General features: G+C 36.3%; 1 long non-coding RNA gene across 2 annotated transcripts in view; it reads left to right on the top strand.

The window, feature by feature from the left end:
* The first annotated feature begins 825 nt into the window (after window positions 1-825).
* The window catches only part of LOC115493849 (uncharacterized), a 106,250-nt gene continuing 90,773 nt past the window's right edge, over window positions 826-16,302 (top strand). Inside the window, exon 1 of one of the 2 annotated variants that reach the window (XR_012054086.1) lies at window positions 826-1,307. This is a non-coding gene — a long non-coding RNA (uncharacterized lncRNA). The remainder of the gene's footprint in view (window positions 1,308-16,302) is intronic. The other variant, XR_012054090.1, reaches the window with a different exon arrangement.

The following is a 16,302-nucleotide window of genomic DNA, read 5'->3' as shown; positions in this document are numbered from 1 at the left end:
TTAGAAATATAGTTATGGTGAAACATTGTAACTGTACAATGTGCATGCTTAAAAGGGCTATTCTGTAAATATGGGAAAGGTTTTTCCATGTTTCACAATCTGAAAATATCCCACTCCTTTTTGTGTGCCTACCTGAAGACATATGGGAATTCTATATATAGGTTGGACATGGAGACAATTTAGCTAGGACCTGCCGAAGTCAACAGGATTATTTCCCTTGTTCTGTTCCTTAAAACAGATTTTTAATCAAACCTTTATTTCATCCACAGCCTAGTTCCCTTGGTATTCACTGGACATCATCATTAATTAAGTTAGGAATATAAACTAGTTCTGCTTTACAAACAATACTTAAACATACCCATGTTTTTTATCTTGTGTCCTACTTTATGTAATTATTTATTCAACTAAATAGCTCATTCTCTTCTCAGTTTCCCTTGTGCCTTTCTTTACCTTCCCCAGACTTGTATTGCCTCCTGGAGGGACAGCCCTACCTGAGGGTATGGGAAAAAATAAAATGTATATTAGGACTGTTCCTCACACTAATATAGGAATTCAGAGACACGTACTACAGAAAGGAAGAAAAACAGTTACATGAGCATTGATAACAGCATGTGCTGTATATTTTAAGGCTTACAGAGGACAGTAGCAAAATTTGCATTTACGGTTCCCTGGGAAAAAGTTCTCTAAAAAACTGGATTCATAAACCTTTCACAAAGAAAAACATCCAATTTTTCTTTTTCTTTAAAAATGAGATTTTTTTCTCTTTTTTTTTGGTTATTGTTAGGTATTCCAAGAAGAAATATCATCTCTCCTACACAACTACATCAGTTTTTCAACTGAGTTAGCTGGGTTTTGACTCGATCCATCAGGCACAGACTAATTTAACATTCTTCTTTCCCACTGACTAATGAATATCACTGCACATGTCTGCAACTACCATTTATTCAGCAAGAGAAATGCCTTTCTTTTGAACAGCCTTACGGGATGAAAATAGCACCTTCTGTCCTGTAATCTGGGTCATAGTGTCTGTGAGACTCACAACTGCCTCGACACTGCTTTGTCATGGGCCAAGAATGATTCTCTCAGTATTCACTGAAGAAGCCCATGTTCTGTAAACCCTGAAAAGTACTGCTTTGAGGCTCTGTTGTGGCTTCCCTTCTTAATTCATGGCCACAGGAAGGCTGGCAGCATGAACGCAGCAAGAAGGCAAATGTTTTTTAAATAGGAAAATACTTATACAGGTGCTAATCACATAACTAGAAGAAGTATGGATTAAAAACCAGCTGCAGGTGTTTGAATTCAGCCAAGTAAGACTTACTTATATTCTTTCTCTGTTTTTTCTTTTTGGTTGTTGTTGTTTTAGAGGAAGCTTTGCCATAGTTTGATAACAGAAAGAAAAATTACTAAGTATGATGAACATGACAACAGTAATAAACAATGCAAATCTTTTATTTATGTATTTATTTTAGTTTGGGCATAGCACAGTAAGAAGAAAAAAGAAATTAAACATAGAATTACATTTTTCAGTTATTGGAGTAAAATGTAACAAATGCGTTTTGAAAGGTCATTGTTAAACTAAGTAAACATTTTTCAGAATAACTGAATTTTAAGCTATATAGTAATGGAATTTAAATGCATTTGGCCTTGGATTTTCAGCAATGTCCCTGTCAGGTTTTGGTACAAGAAATATACAGAAGGTTTTAACTTTTTACCTGTAAGAGAAAGTGTGCATTTTCCCCTCACTTGGTAGAAGTGAGTTTTCACATAACTCCTGTGCTGTGTATCCATGCCAGGGACAGGAGAGGCACAGAACCTCAGTGTCACATGAATCAGTTTTCTGTAGTTCGGCCAGACTCCTATGGCAGATATGTTACTTCTCCTCTACTCATCCTGAAATATTTAAAGCTGTAAAAAGAAACTTCTAAAGTAATTCCTCCATCTTTTAGCACAAGATGCTTTTCTCAACTAAGCAGACTTTTGGGGTGCAAGAAGTTATATAAATATAGCTGGTACTAAAGCAAGAAACTTGCTATATTCTAGAAAGTAAAGGACAAAATACTATCAAATTCTATCTTCATTAAAAGCAATGGAAAGATGCATGTTGATTTCAAAAGATTAGATTGCACCTTCAGGAAAAGCAAAGACCCTGTAGGATCTGTTGCTACATCCTGTCATGGGAAATGCAAAGTGTATTCAGGTCTTTTCATCAGTCTATCAGTCACTAAATGTGTAGGAGTAATGTTAAAAATCAGCTCCTAACAGACATGGAAACACTGTAATAGGATAACAAGATAAACTGGTGTTTTTTCATGACAGATAATTGTTCCTCCTCATCACTTAATGCTTTCAAGAATATATGAATGTAACAAAGTCAAGAGGTTTTGGCAAGAAAAACTGAGGAATAATGGAGAAAACATACTGCTGACTTATCAGAAGCTGCTATGCAGGGTTTCTTTTCATTTTCTCCAGATTTGCATAATGGGGAAAATAAACATGATGAGATGTTTGAAATCAGAATGTTTTCCAAGCCTCATGACTTATTGTTCTGTCTAACAATAACATAGCAACATTTGGTAGACAATTTTACATAGAGACATTTAACAAAGAAAATACACTTTTAGACCAGTATCTGTCTCTCAGGATTTGTAGAGATGCAAAAACGCATTAAATATATGTCTTGAGCTTAAATGCCATCCACAAAAGACTGCACCATTTTTCAAGTTAATTCTTTATTCCATAATTCCCTTTTTCTTCCATTCACACGGTAAAACACAACACTGATTCTAATATTTTGTTTCTGAACACTTGTGTAAAATTTAAGTGTAGAACTGAGAATGCATCCAGGGGCTAAAAATGGAGTTGTACTTCAAAGTCTTTTATAGATACTGTAGACTTTGGAAAACTCAACTCCTTTTCATTTTTTAACCAGTCAAATTCACAGTAGGATGCCATCCCCTGTTTTCCTTCAGAGCTGTAATATTTTAATATTACATAGACTTTACACCCATAGGGTTTTGAGATCTTGAGAAAGCTCTTACAAATAATACCTGCAAAGGGGATGCTAGAAATAATTTTTCCGCAGCATTCTTGGGGAATTCATTAAGCTATAAATTGCAGAACATAACTGCTCTCAGTTTATAATATGTCCTGAAATTCTTTCAATATTTTGGGGTTTTTAGGGTAAAAAAAAAAAAACCAAAAAAAAAAACCCACCACCCAGAGAAATACACTTTTTAACCACTGCCCCCTGCATATATAATCAACAGTGTATGCTGAGATGCTTGTGTGCTCCTTCACATGCAGCCCTACAGGTAATGCAGAGGAAAGCGCTTTACCCAGTGCAGAAGTCTTTCTGGCCCTTTGCATTTGTCCACAGCTAGAGATAAGTGCATTCCTTGTGTGAATGGGAATGGAGATGGAGATGCAGGTTCCTCTGCGTCTCTTAGAAAGAGGTTCAGAACAGAAGGGCTTCTCCTCCACTACCAAATATCAGCAAGGTGCTTTTCTTCCATGCCATGCCTTGCTTCACAGGCCCCCGTGCTTATGGGGCACAGCATGTTCCCAGGTGCCAGCTTTAATGCCCCTAGGTGGGCAGGAAAATGCCAGGAGAGCCATTGCCTTTGTAAAGAGATAACTCAGGATAAATTATTTTGTTCACACTATTGCATATATGCAAAAATAGCCCTGGACAGAAAAGGTGGGTGTGATACACATGCCAAGAAAAGATTATGTGGAACCTACTTGCTCTAGAGCCATCCTCATGGCATGGGACAATTTAACACAGCACACAACTCTGTCTGCCCTTGTATCAAGGAAAGTAAGTTTAAACAAAGTCTCACCAAATCATTCAGTTCCTCATCCAAACACAAACCAGGATCAATCATATCTGTGTATACAAATGTCTGCAGAGTGGGTGCCCAAAAGGATGGAGCCAGGCTCTTCTCAGTGCTGTGTAATAGCACGCAAGATGTCCCAGATTGAGAAGCAAGATTTAGTCTATTACCGTCTGTGTAGCAGTTGTCTTCTGTTAAGTGAGAAGTTTTCCTTATCTCCTCCACAACCAATCACTCTCAGGGGAGACATCTGCTGATAATGGGCTATTGAATGTCACTGCGTGACTGATAAGAACTGTAACATCCTATTGTGAGATGCTCCACCCAGAGGGAGGAGCCAAGCATTTCTACCTGGATATAATCTTGAGTTTCTGGAACAGCAACACAGCTTTTCCTGCACTGGATTTCCCAGAGGAACAGCTGCCTCTTCCACTGCAGGAAGACTACACCCCTTTTTTACAGGATCACTGCTCCAACAGAACCAAACCTGTCACTCCAGGAAGACTGCAGCCATAATTCCCAATTGGACTGCTGCCAACACCCTGGCAGGGTGTCAGGTTGTATTCTGACTCTGTCAGTGTTGTTTTGGTTCACTGCATTGTTTATTTTATTTGTTTTTTATTTTTAATTTTCTTCCCTAATAAAGAACTTATTCCTGCTCCCATATTTTTGCCTGAGAGCCCCCCTTAATTTATAACAATTCAGAGGGAAGGGGTTTACATTTTTCCATTTCAAGGGAAGATCCTACCTTCCTTAGCAGACATCTGTCTTTCCAAACCAAGACAAGAGGCAATGGGCATGAACTGGAACACAGGAAGTTCCACCTCATCACCAGGAAGAGCTTCTTTACTTCAAAGTTGACTGAGCACTGGTACAGTGCTGGTTTGTCAGAGATGTTGTGGAGTTTCCTTCTCTAGAGATACTTAGGAACAGTCTGGGCACAACCCTGAGTAATGTGCTCTAGGGGATCCTGCTTGAACAGGTCAGTTGGATTGAATGACCTCCAGCAGTCTCTTCCAACCCTGACATTTTCTGCATTTCTGTTATTCTACATGCTCAGTTTTGCTCTAGATATGCTCTAGACATGTGCAGTAGAGATTCTCCAGTATTTTTTCCTCCCTTTACTTATGGTTGACTCAAGCACTTCTTCTTTTCACTGTGTCTGGCTTGTGACACAGACAAAAGACTGCCCAGCGGCAGCCCTTGCAATCTGCTTTAATGTGCACTCCTCACCAGCTTCATGCTTTATTCAGACATCCAGCAAAGAAGATGAAAGAAGACACAGACCACAATGATTCACACAGATTACAAATGTCTACTTCATAATCAGTGGAAAATAATTTGTCTGCCTCGTCAATGACATCAGTCTCATTTATGTAGAACAAAAAAAAATTCATGAAAAATGAGTTTTAACCTTGGCAACATCTACTTCTACTTACAATGGACAGCCACTGGAAATGAAAGAGGTATAGCTCCCTTCAAACAAAAGGCATATCTGAAGACATGGATGTGTGTTGCATTCCTGAGCATTACCTGAATTCCCCCTGCACAATGAGCCCTGCTGGAGAAGGCTGTAGGTAAGAAAGAGAGACATAAATGACATAATATTTTTGTGACATAAAGCACAGGCCACTCTAAATTAAAGAGAAAGAAACTTTTATGTAATGGAAAATGAATAGTGTTATATTTTATGTTTAAAATACCATGGAAGTTTATGAACTCATAATCAACATTATACAAAGAGGTATGTGCTTTATGAGGTGCTCTTTTGCACTGTGTTCCCTCATACTGAGTGCCAAGAGGCAAGTAGAAATGTGGCAGATAGTGCCATGCATTTATTTTATGTTTTACCTGGGGGTGAGGAAAATGAAAACTCTCTTTAAATTCTTGAAATATTTACATCTTAACAATATCACCCTGAAGGAGGTCTTCTTTTATGTACAATAAAAAATAACAACTTTACATAGAACTGTACCTTAACCTATAAAAAACACTGAACAGCATTTTGCTGTCAGAATTGCATAGCTTTAAAAAAAGTTTCTTGCTTTGTTAGAGGTAGAAGTTTTTGTTAAAAGTCTTGAGAAGCTCAAAACCTACCTTAGATCCAGGTATAAGAAATTAAATTTATTGGAAGGAAACAAAATGAAGGGGAGAACCTATCCATTAAACATCAGTGATGGGTGCCAATATAGTCTTTTAAGCCACACACAGTTTATTATATTGGGGAAGATTGATGTATTCCAGACAGGACAGTCAAGAAGGTATTCACAGACAGCTGACAGCACTAATTATTTGTTAGTTTCTTTACAATAAGATAATAATTATCTAATCACTTCTTTATTGTTTTCCTTCTGTATGAAAATGAAATGCTTTCAAACACATTTAATGTCTCTGACTTTCTATAGTACGTCCTTCCAGTGATTTTTCAGCAGAGATACAAAATGGACCTTATTCCATCATTGTACCTTAGAATCAGATAATAATGCAAATATTTCTGCTATTCGTTTGTCAGTATTCAAGTCAGTTAATGGGTAAGTGATGGGCATTTTATCATTCAGTCTACATTTGCAGATATGTAACTTGCCCAGGGGACAAAAAAAAAATAAGCTATCCATAAATCTTTCTACACAGTTTTCATGTGGAGTAATATTTCCGTAGTTACGCTGAAAGCTGAAGTGTATTTTCATTTTTGCTCAGCCTCTTTGTGGGGCTGTCCAACTGACCTTGATACAGCAGAGATAATTTGGTAGAAATATCTGGAGTTTGTCATGCTTGCTGTAGGTTGACTATTGTATTACCTTTTAAGTAAATTGCTGCTACCTTTTAGGTGTATGACAGTTTAGCACCTAATTTATTACTTCAAAAGAGGCATTTTTCTTAACTATCAAATGTAAATTTAATAAAATATCCTCAAATGTCACTTTTTGTATGTAAATAAGTTAAATAAATATGTAATTGTAACATTCAAAAAATGAAACCAAATTTTTTGCTACTTTTCTGAAGTAGCAAAAGGTTTTTCCATTGGTTCCAATAGGTTTTTGAATCAAGATCTCCACATAACTTCTGAATTCAGCAGTCTCTGTAATTTTACAGTTACTGTTGACTCGGAGAAAACTACATATTTCCCAGCATGGTATAATTTTAAATTTAAAAAAAATCCTTAAGCAAAATTTCTCACTTTCTCACATACAAAAGTGATTTTATAAATACATTAATAGCAAAAAGGAGTGGCAAGGAAAATCTCCACTCTTTATTGCATGGGGGTGGGGAGAAAATAGCCACCAAAGTAAAGGAAAAGGCCAAGGTAGTTAACGTCTTTATTGCCTAATTCTTTAACTGTAAGACTGGTAATAGCTAGTAAGACTGGTTATTCTCAGGACAACTGCTGTCCTGATCTGGTAGACAGGGATGGGGAACAGAAGAGATCCCCTGAAATCCAGGAGGAGGTAGTTACTGACCTGCTGTGTCACTTAGATGCTCACAAGTCTACGGGAGAAGGTGGGATTCATCCTAGGGTGATGAGGGAGCCAGTGGAAGAGCTTGTTAAGCTGCTTTCTGTCATTTTTCATCAATCCTGGCTAAATGGGGAGGTTCCAGATGGCTGAAAATTGGCCAATGTGGCACCCATAGATGAGAAGGGCTAGGTAAAGGATCTGGGGAACTACAAGCCTGAAAGCCTGTCCTCGGTGCCCAAAAAGGTTATGGAACAGATCTTCATCTTGAATGTCTCTTCCAGCCTTGAAGATTCTATGATTCCATTCTATAAAAAGTTTGGAATTTATATATAGGCTTTTATATAGACTTTTCATTTTATTTTTGTAGCTTACTCAAATCAAGTTGCAAGGAGTCTAAGGCACAAAAAAGATTTGAAAAGAATATTTACAAAATGTTTCCTTCATCAGTTCCAAGATTACATAAGTTGCTCTTCCTCTTCCCCTATAAAACAAGATTTTGAGCATAGCTCCTACACAATGCTGGATATTGCCTCTACTCTATTGGAAATGGGTCAGAAGTTTCTGGCAAATATTTAACTTGTATTTTAATTTGTATATATCTCTCAAAAGCTTTTTGAAAATAAACATAATCTCTTCCCAAGGTGAGGCAGTAATTTTATAGTTCACATAAGCTGTCTTCTCTCAGACTGCTCCGTGTCAACTGCACTGGAAAAAAAAGTGGTTCAGCTTGAGAATGAGTATTTTAAATAATAGCAATATTATATTCGAAGGAATACTTTCTATCACCATACCTTTTCATCTTGATTCTCTGCTGGTTTCCTCAACCCTTGTGACCCAAGATCATTCAAGGTGGTGTCTGTAATGGGCTGGCAGATATTTTCACCTTATGGTGGATACCACTGAAGTCTGAGTGCTTTTATTAACAGCAATTAACATTCCTGTTAATATGAATATCAGGCTGCAATTCTCCATAATGAAAGAAGTGAATCATCAGAGATTTTTCTAAATATTTAAATGTGCTTATCATTAGAAGTATTTTTCTGGCAAGGATAATTTCCCACTTGGTGGCAAAGGGGCCTTGTGAATTTGATGTGGTGCGCCATAAAGAACAGAAGGCAGGCCCCTCATGGAGATTTCCTGTGCTTAGTAAAGGGACTGAAGGGTCCCTACATCTCTATTTCCAGACCAAACTTGAAAAATTCAGCTTGAGAGACCATGGGATCCCCACCCTGGTGAAGATTTTTGAGGACTAGGAGGCATGATGCTTGTTTCTGAATCAGCTCCCTCATTTCCTAGAAATACTATTTTTTCTTGTGATAAAATTTTGGTTTTTAACAAATGATTCAAAAGATTGATGAACAACCTGAGTAAATCTCCATGATTGGTAGCCTCATACTTGGTTTAATCTTGCAAAACCCTGGGTTGATTTCTGGGTGAATTAAAAGCAGCTAGCAAGTTCTGTTTTTCTTTGGTGCTAATTATCCAATTTTTGCTAAAGCTTTCAGTACGTATTTCTAGCCTTTGTAGCTTTTGTCCTGCTTCACATTCCAAGGAGGGAACATGTGATTTCATTGTTGACAGATTTTAATCAAGTGCTATTTTTGCTGGTATAGATAATGCTGGAGAAATCTGCATGTTAAAAACCCCAAACAAACAACAAAAACCTAGAAACACAATGCAAACTGCTCTATAGCCTTGCATATTTATCTTAAATTCAAACAACGCAAGCAAAAGTGCAGAGTTATATAATTTTACTACACATTCCTCTGTATTATATATTATGTCTCACATCTTTCATTTTTTTTAAATTATCCCATTGAACTTTCAGAGCTTTTCAATTAACAAATATATCCTGTAGCAACACTTAATGTGGAAGGTAAAATAATTTTTATGTAAGCCTTTTTTTCTCCCCTGAAAAGAAAGAAACAAGTGCAAAAAGGCTACATCAGGACTGCTGGCATAAGTGCGGAGACAGGTTTCAGTGTAGCAAAACTGATTTAATTCCCTTGCCTCGAGTTTTGTGCTGATGTAGAAGTTGCAGGAAACTCGAATTTGAGTTATCTAAATACCAATATTTAAGAAGTTTTATTAACTTAATGAAGAAAAATTAGCTCTTAGATTACAAAATAAGTTTTAGTAATGCAGAAGTGTTAATAAATGCATAGGTCAGTATGGCAAAAGGATGATTGTCCTTGACAAGAAAGCTGACTGATTTTACTGAGAAGTAAAGTTTGCTTATGTTAAACCTAAACAATGAGCTTGCTTTAGCATGTACAATTTATGCTTTATTGCCTAATATAAATATATGTAATAAATGTATGTATTTGAACTAAGCTTGTACTGTTCTGATCTTAAGATACCTGTAAATGGCACTTTTATTTATATGAAAATTTAGCTATAATGGACCAATAAAACATGGAACCCTGGTTTATTGTGTAGATCACATTTGTAATATATATTTTGCTATAAGATGTATTAATTAAATATCTTGAAAATATAAGGGGTGTTATAGAGAAATATTTAGAAAGTATTCTTTCACTCAAATATCTCAAATATCTACCTTTCAATTTGCTTTTATCATGTCAAGATTTTGAACATGAAAGTTCTGATATCTAGAAATGAAAACAATGCAATTCCCTCTAGGAAAAAAAATGCTGTGTTGTGCTAACAAAATACATTGTAGTAAGTTTTATGAAAGTGTTCAAAAGGAATCAACTATGAACCCTGTAAAAGGAATTAAAAACTAGAGGTACCCATGCTTAAAAGCACAAGAGAATACTTATAGGTAGAATTAATATCTTCTATTAGAAAGATTAGTATAGCTGGAAATTTTAATAAACTTATGGACACATGTATGTTTCAAACTGATGATGATTTCATGTACCCAAAGGCTTGCTCAACATTTCCAACTATACCTACTTATAAACCTTGTCTTGTTTGAAAACTGGCTTCATTTTTCCTAAGCAGTTACAGCACCTTAAAACTTTATGGAGTTAAAAACTGCAAGCTTTAGTTTACCAGTGTTTGTCCATTTACATACATGGTACAGATACTGCACCAGATAGGAAATTTGGATTTTTTCTGGCATGTGTGTTCATGAAAACCAATAAATATGTATAAGAAATTATAGATGAACCAGACCAATATATGAAGCAATTTCGTACAGGTGTTAGTCAACAGATTATATTGTCATCAAAGAGAAAAGTTAGAAGAAAATTAAACAGAACATAATATTATAAAAGGTAACCTTTTCCCCCAGGTTTTGTGATTTTCACTGGAGATGCCTAGGACTTGCTTTCCTAAAGGCCATTTGCTCTTTTGATCATGTCTGCTAAATACAGCTCTTTGCTTTTCAGGCAGCACTTTCCAGATGACACACAATTATTATGCATCCAGGTAAAACAGTTAACAAACTCAGGTTTTCACATGAAATAATATAAGCAAGAAATTGCAAAACTCAGCATTACATATTTTTGCCCTAACTATATTAATGTCATCAAAATATTTTTATCATCATTATCTGATTCTCTTTCAGAAAGTGGCATGACATTCTTTTCACCTCACTCTGCATGTCCCAAAATGTGAGTTGGAGTATGACTAACTTTAAAACAAGAAACTTTAGTACAGAAATATCAAAGTTTCAAAAAATTACTTTGGGAAGTGTCTTGCTCTCAGTTGAGTTTAGATACACACAGGAAAGTCAAGGTGTCTCATATTTAAAGTGCAAAGATAGATAAAAGTAGTCCCAAGGTGAGAGGTATAGGATTACATTTTGTCTTTTGATAGTCTAGACTAATCTCATTTTGATGAATTTCATTAAAATATGAAGATTTTCTCAGGATATCTCATGGAAAAATTGTTCATATCTATTAGAGAGCGGAGAGATTCAAACTGGTCAACAGTGCTGGGCACAATTTCATTATTGTCCTTTAATATATTAAAGAGAAACTAAGACTTCATCAAGACAAATGTTAAAGGACAATTTCCAGCAGGAGAAAGACTTCATTATTATAGCACCTGCCTGCAGGCAGACAACATCATTGTATCCTTTGGAAACCTAATGCAGTTTAACTATTGTGATATTTAAAATTTGTTCCTAACAGCAAAAAATAAGTTTATGCATGTGTATTAATGAGCCACACAGTAGGAAAACAGAATTAACTTGAATCACATTGCATATTATCAGTGTCAATTTTTTGTTAGTTTTGCAAATTTTGAAAGAATGCACAATTATATAATTTTTTTTCATTATTTCTCTATTTTCTTGATTTAACAGATGATTAGAGGCATGGAACAAGGAAAGACTGAGAAAAGGGTTTATTCAGCTGGAAAAAACAAGGCTTTGGGGTTACCTAATTGTAGCCTTCCAATAGAGAAGAGAACCTACGAGGAAGACAGAGACTTTGCACAAGAGCATGGAGTGACAGGGCAGTAAGGGATAGATTCAAACTAAAAGACAGTAGGTCCGAGTTAGGCATTAGGAGAAAGTTCTTTGCTGTGGAAGTGGTGAGGATCTGGAACATTACCTAGGGAAGCTGTGGATGCCCCATTCCTGGAGGTGTTCAAGGCCAGATTGGATGGGGAACTGAGCAATCTGCTCTGGTAGAAGGTGTCCCTGCCCATGGCAGGGAGTTGGAACTACATGATCTTTAAGATCGCTTCCAATTCAAACCATTCTATGATGGTTCACACACAGTTTCTGGTTTTTTTTCTGTGGTCCCACTAAGATGTAATTTTTTCGATATGCCAAACTTTGTGTTTAAACTAACCAGTGTTTGAAAATGCTGAATTAAAATAGACTGCGCTGTTAGAATTTATGCCTCTTTCCTATAAGCACTCTGAGATTCTTTACCTTTAAAACACATTTTTTATTGTTTTTAGAGGTTCTTCTCCTCATTGAAGAAAAGGATAGCAATTCCAATTAGTAATCAGTAGACCATTCTTTGGTTATTTGTTCGTGTTTTTGGTTTTGGTTTTTTATTGTTCAGTGTGTATATCCCGTCTGAATGATCAGAATTTTGGGTGAAGAAAATTACCAATTAAGTTCAAATCTTCCATAAGCAACTCATGGTTTCATTCAGAAACTATTTAGTTTAGCAATTTTTATTTCCTTGTCATGTTGTACATCACTTTTAAGCATAGTGTTTTAGAAACCATGCTTTTCCAGTTAAGACCAAAGAGACTGGATGACTGTCTTTCAGCTTAATCTCAGGTTTCCTCATAAATCTTTTCAGTTTCTTTTACCTCTTGTTACTGAACAGAAATCTCTCAGCAAATTCCTTGTGAACATTTCTTGTCTTGAAGAAAACCCTAACATTTCCTTTTAAAGTTCAGGAGAGGAAAAAGAAAAACACATTAATAACTCTACTTGGTGTTCATACTGGAGAGACACACAGCTTCAGACACCAAAGAGAAATAACTTTCACTTTTTTAAAAAAATGTAAACCCAAAAAACAAAAAACAAAAAAAACACACCCAAAATGACACACAGCAAGGACTTAAATTGTATAGTAACCAGTCACTCTTTCTCCTAATATTTTGAGTTACTGGTCAGAATCACCAAAAAAACAAATGTTATATTTGAACATATGCCGTATTTATGTTGATGTACAGAATTCCCTGGGAATGGTGATTACAGATCTAATAAGCCATTGCTGATAGTTCAGAGTAACAATAGGAAAAATATCCTGGTCCAAAGACACTACTTTTGATTTTTGTGTACATGTGTATCTATTTTGTGTACATGTGTATATATTTATCTTTGAACATTTTTTCTATTCAATAGCTCCCTACCTGTTGAGACTGGGAGACAAAGGCTGAATAAACTCCATATAATAAAAAAAGATTACTTTCATACTGTCTAACTAAAATTTATAAATTCTGCCCTTCTCTGTAAGTGAGCAATTTGAAATCTATGCCTGTGGCCTACAATTGCCAACACTTCACCGTGCTTCACAAATGCGTCTCTTGATGCCTGCCTTGCTTGCAGTAATTAATGATGACTCACAACTTGCCACACTAAAATAAGAGTCTTTGTTTATAGCTTATCTCCCTCTTCCTTCTTCCATCTTATTCAGAACATGCTAGAAATATTAAGGACTCCCAAAGGGCTTTATCAAGAAACAAATTTACAAGACTCTCAGTACTGCAAAAAATACAGCAGTTCACTGAAAATGTTACCAAATAATATATAGTAACTACTGCATGGTCATACCTTCGAGCTTTTAAATATAAAACCAGAAACTGGAAGATGACTAACTTAATTCACCTTGAGAATAATGTCCCTCCTCTATCATAAAAAGGTAAGATTAGCTAATAGGAAAAAAAGAAAGAAAATTATCCTGCAACCTTTGCAAAACCATCTGGCATGCACTTTCCTTTGCCCTTAGACATTAATGTGTCCAATACAAATCACAGGTTTGACTTTCCAGATATTTTCCAACCATTCTGGCTGCTGCCCCTCAGGTAAAGCAACACTGGACTGTCATGAAAGAGTAACAGCAAACCCTGCCATGACCTTGCCATGGTGAGCACCAAAAAAATGAGCCCATGAAATGAAAGCTTTGCCAAGTGTCAGCCTGATTACCATAACAGAGCTAAATAATTTTGCTGGAAGAAAAAATGAAGGAAAAAGTGATTATCAGGCTATAGAAAGTGAAGAGATACTAGAGACACAAGATAGAACATTGTTGCAATTTGCCAAAACTGAATAGGTGAAAGAGAAACTCTGTTCCCCATACAGCATGATGGGATACAGCTTTTTCTACATTTTTGGTTGGGTTTTGTGATGCAGAAATATATGTTCAGCCACTCCCCAATGCATCCTGTTTCTTCTAGAGTTTCCTATAACTTCTACAACTGAGTCTATGTCTACATCAGTCCCGTAGAGACACAACAGCAGCATCTCCTGATAAGAACTGGTCTTGAGAGCGAAACTACTGTTGCTGTGGAATTGTCATCCATACTATACACACCACAGGAGCTCTGCTGTACATTCACTCTAGTCTGGCCCCTTAGACTGAATCCCCTGGTCACTGACATGCATTATGCATGCTCTTAGAACCTTTTTCACACTGGAGGATCCTAGACTTCTAAAACTGCTGTACAGTATAACCTAAAGTGCTCTGAGTGAAAACAACAGAGAGGCTCACTCAAAACCCACCTTCCTTAACTAAACTGAAATATGCATTCTTTGAGGATGGGTCTTCAGTTTCCTTCAGATGGTGTGTTTCTGAGGATGTGAAACAAGCTGTCCCTTGTCTGTCTTTCCATGTGGATATTGCAATTTTAACTAAAATTCACCTACAATGTGTGGGACAGGGGGAGATAAAAGTCCTTGTATCCTCCCCATTTAGCATTCCTTTACAGGAAAAATCATTATTAGTTGTCAAAATAGTTAGTTGTACAAACCTAAACAAATACTCTTGTATGGATAGTCTGTAATATCTTTTACTTGTATAAAGCAGAATATATTATTACTCGAGAGAAGAATGACGCACTTTCTTTCTAGTTCCTTTTAGTTAAAAATAAAAGAAAAAAAAAAACAACCCAGACAGAAATAACAGAAAGAGTGTTTAAATATCATAAACATATTAGCTGGTATCCTGCAAGGCAGACAGTATTTTCCATGACATTCACAGACAGCAATATGCCAAAGTATCTTGCATCAAGTGGCTGAGTGGGAGGCAGAGCAATAATGCTATAAACATATGCCTGTGCTCTCACTGCAGGATTCTCCTTCTCACAATGCAAGACCAATTTCTCTGAACCCTCACTGTCTTCACACAGATGATCACCATCAGGAAACTCAGCTTTCCAACTCATAGCCAAGAGATGTAGAAATATCTGCTGCTCCTTGGTGAAATAAGGTATTGTGTGTCCTAGGAGAAACAAGTAAGGAAGCAGGAGCAGCAAGAGGGATTACCAGTCTTAGTGATCATTACAGGGAAATGTGTTTTCAGTTCCAGGTTCACTTTTTTTATTTATTCTGTGACTGAAATGGAAATGCATAAGCTACATTAGTGGGTGAGGAAGTCTTTTATTGTAGCTGCATAATCATTGCCGTCCTTTCTTTTTTTTTTTTTTCCCAAGGTGCTAGGAAACCCTTTCAGCCAAACAGAAAGAAAGAGGAAAAAATAATGAGTGCTGAAATCTAAAAACAAGGCCAATAAGCCACTTATTTGATTGAGTAGAGTAATTCCATACTTTAAATCAAGTTTTTCCATTCAATGCAGACTTCAATGCAGGTACAGAAAGCAATGACTGCCCTACTTCTAAGCATAGCTTTTTTTGGTTTGGTATCTGAAGGAAAATCCCTATAGACTGTGTGACTGTAGCATTATGATCATTAAATTCAAAATCCTGTGAAGGTAAAAATACTAGAGCAGTCTGTCCAAAATAGTCACCCAAGTATCCAAGTAGAAAGCTTGAGTTTCAAACAAAGAAAATGGACTAGAGTACTGTAAATGAGAGTCTGAACTTTTGTCCCTAGTTCATCATAACAGAAAATAAATATGTGAAACGGAGGGAAATTCTAGACTTTATATTTGAGGGGAAGAAAAGACCTTCAAAGAGAGCACACACTACTCTGTGGAGATGCAATTTCCTGAGTAAAACTCCTGAATTTCAAAGCTTGGTGCTAATAACTTATAAGGCCTTTTACATACTCAGTGAGTTACCCTTTACAAAGAGGACTGAAACCAAAAATGAATCTGTTATTTGTAGATGACCACAGAAAAGCTTGAAAGCAAAGATGCCTATGCCGTGTCCTCTTTCAGAGGCAAGTGCAGTTAGAGAATGCTACCAGCAACAGAAGACACCCAATATGGAGACAATTTCCTTTAACATTAAAAAACCTGCAGTCTGCTAATCTTTGGGACTGAGTTGCAAACACAGAGTCAGAGGTCAACAGAACAAAGGAGCGGTTCAAAATGCTTTCGGTAAACTCAGGTGAAATAGAGAGGCCTCAAGATTTTTTGCGAATACAATGGGATGAAATAATGCAATGAAGAAAT

This window comes from Taeniopygia guttata, chromosome 2 (assembly GCF_048771995.1).
Source record: "Taeniopygia guttata chromosome 2, bTaeGut7.mat, whole genome shotgun sequence".
NCBI classification, from domain to species: domain Eukaryota; kingdom Metazoa; phylum Chordata; class Aves; order Passeriformes; family Estrildidae; genus Taeniopygia; species Taeniopygia guttata.
The sequence above is the reverse complement of the archived record's forward strand: the minus strand, read 5'-3'. Positions and strand labels throughout refer to the sequence as shown.